The following is a 3,365-nucleotide window of genomic DNA, read 5'->3' on the forward strand; positions in this document are numbered from 1 at the left end:
CAGGTATACAGGCATTTTTATAGCCCCTTTCTATGTGACAGAGTATATAGATATAGAGTCATACAAGAGAAAGTATATTTTAGACTGTTCTTCCAATGAAGTACATGTTTGCACAATACAGATGATTGCTTTTTCATATGGACAGGTAGTAAGGCAGAGCTTCTACTGTGTATTTTTTTAGTACTTCAGTCAATTATTCTTTCACATTAAATTTACCTTTACCTGGAGTGATGTTCAGTGGAAATTTTTAGATGTAGTCTAATGGAATCCTTACTATTAAGCTGTTTTGTAAAGAGAAACACTGGAATGCCATGTTATAAGCCTATCATTTCATCCACCAGCGCTTATTTAATCCTTGCCATTCTTTTAAAAGTTAAAAGCAGAATGTAGAAGAACCCAATGTATGCGCACAAAGCCTGTCCGAAATTGAAAGGAAATTTGTCAAGTGAGGGTATAAGCAGGAGGATTTCACCCATGCCCAAGATAAACTTGCCAACTTCTGTAATTTACACAAAGAACCTCTAAATGGTAGATTCGCATTTACTGCAACCTCTTTTCCTGCTTTAAAGTTTAAAGCCCATGACCATACCTTGCCAAAACAATTGATACTCTGAGCGTGTTTTCTTTACACCAACTACTTATTAAGCATATAAACATAATCCTTATTTATCTAATTTATTTACACATGAGTAAATCTCTGAGCAGAGTATAGATGGACTTCTGAGAACAATGGAAAATAGGGACATTAGCAGTCTGCGCAAATGGGAGAAACTACAAAACGCTCATGGTGGCTTGGATGGAAATAAGGAAAAGTCTGGTATATTTGCTTATGTTTTCAGGATTCATTGAGGTCTGAAGTTTAGTATTTTTGCTTTAGTTTTCAGGAGTCTTTGAGGTCTGGCATGGTGTCAAGAGACTGGTGAATTGCAAATGTGGTGCTGCTATTCAAAAAGAGATACTGTTCTTAGCCTGAAAACTATAGGCTTGTTAGTCTGACATCAGTAGTAGGAAAGCTTTTGAAAGGGGAAATAAAGGATAGGATAGTTGTACCACAAAGAAAGTTAATAGGTAAATTAAGGAATATTGACATGAAGCACAATATTTGTATTTGGATAGAGAACTGGCTGAAGCATAGTTTAGAAAGAGTGGTGTACTGATGGGGGTCTGTCCTTGGATCTTTGATTTTTAACCTGTTTATTAATAACCTAAATGTGGGCTTTGAAAGTACTCTCTCTATTTTTACTGATGATACTAGATTGTGCAAATCAGTTCCATACAGGGTGCTTCCAGTTTGCAGACAGATTTAACTGTCTGAAGGATAGATTTAAAAGAGTGGAGTACCGCAGGGATCTTTGCTTTTTAGGCTGATGCCACACGAGGCGTAGGGCTGATATTTTCGGCAAGCGGAAAAACGCTTGGCGAAAATTCAGCCCTACGCCTGCTACTTGTGCCTGCACCCGAATGAATGAGATACGCTCGGGTGCAGGCACATGTAGCCGATATACGCATGAAAACGCGAGACTTTGCATTCTCTCGCGTTTTCATGCGTATATCGGCTACATGTGTCTGCACCTGAGCGTATTCCATTCATTCGGGTGCAGGCACAAGTAGCAGGCGTAGGGCTGAATTTTTGCCAAGCGTTTTTCCACTTGCCGAAAATATCAGCCCTACGCCTCGTGTGGCATCAGCCTTAACTTGTCAACGACCTGAATATAGTAGTATCTCTATTTTTGCTGATAAAACTAAATTGTGCAAAACTATTTCCATGCAGGATGCTGCCAGTTTGCAGAGAGATTTGACAAAATTGAGAAACTGGCCAGCAAACTGGAAAATGAGGTTCAATGTTGATAATTTAGTAGATATTATATAAATGTACACCCTGTTCCAAGTTATTATGCAATAACAGTCAGCATAATTCTCATGTTATCAACTATTAAGAGTACAATTTAAATTTTATTTAACAAACCTCCTAATGATAACAGTATTTTAATAATAAAAGCTTACAATGCACTGTTCCAAATTATTACGCACAGTAAGTTTCAAAAGACTTTATAGGTTGTAAAGAACTGAAAATTGTCATTTGTTGTGTTTGCAGCATATTTACTGAAATCAAAAGCTATTTCAATCAAACTTTTAACAACATTTGAACAGGTCACGTTACATTTTAACATAGGACCCCTGATTTGATAGCAGCTTCACAAGTCTTCCATTGAACTTGAGTTTTTGGACAGTTTCTGCTTGAATTTGTTTGCAAAATGTCAGATTAGCCTCCCAGAGCTGCTGTTTGGATGGAAACCCTCATAGATCTTTTGCTTGAGGATGTTCCAAAGGTTCTCAATAGGATTGAGGTGAGGGGAGGATGGAGGCCACAACATGACTTTCTCTCCTTTTATCCCCATAGCAGCCATTGATGCAGAGGTATTCTTTGAAGCATGAGATGGTGCAGATGATTTTATTACGGAAAGCATAGTTCTTCCTTCTGTACCAGGGAAGAAAGTGGTCAGTCAGAAACTCCACATACCTTGCAGAGGTCATCTTTACACCTTTGGTGACCCTAAAGGGGCCAACCAGCTCTCTTCCCATGATTCCGGCCCAAAACATGACTCCACCACCTCCTTGCTGACGTTGCAGCCTTGTTTGGAAGACGGTGGCCTTCCACCAACCATCCACTACTCCATCAATCTGGACCATCCAGGGTTGCATGGCACTCATCAATAAATAGGACTGTTTGAAAATTAGTCTCCGTGTATTTCTCTGCCCAACGCAGCCGTTTCTGCTTGTGAGCACTGGTTAGTGGTGGCCGAATAGAAGGTTTATGCACAGTTGCAAGACTCTGGAGGACTCTACACCTTGACACACCAAACTCTGTGAAGCTGAGGAATTCTCTCCCTATCTGTACCAGTGTAACACATATTCACTTTAAGGGTAGTGAGGCGGTGGAATGCCTGCTGGGAGATGCTGTACTGGTATATTCCATAAATGCCTTTAAAAGGACCTTGTATGGCTCTTTGGACAGGTCAGTTGCACGGGGCTACAATCAGTTTTGTGCAAGCAAGTGAATGTATATGTATTTGTATCTTTTATACTGGGGGAATCATACTAAAAGGTTAAACCTGGACACTCATCATTTTGTCGACCATAAGTATGTAACTTGCTTAAGCATCTGTACTTGGGCTTTTTTTTTTAATCTCAGCAGAGTCCAATCTGTGCAGTATTACTGGAATGAATTGCTAAAGGAACGGAAATTCATGAATTGACAGCCATGCTATTATATTTTACATTTTCCTCTGCCTTTACACTGTTCTTTAGATCATGTAAAGCATGCCAGAAATGTATCATTAACATAAAATACAGACAGAAACAAC

Source organism: Xenopus tropicalis, chromosome 7, assembly GCF_000004195.4.
Source record: "Xenopus tropicalis strain Nigerian chromosome 7, UCB_Xtro_10.0, whole genome shotgun sequence".
Taxonomy (NCBI): Eukaryota; Metazoa; Chordata; class Amphibia; order Anura; family Pipidae; genus Xenopus; species Xenopus tropicalis.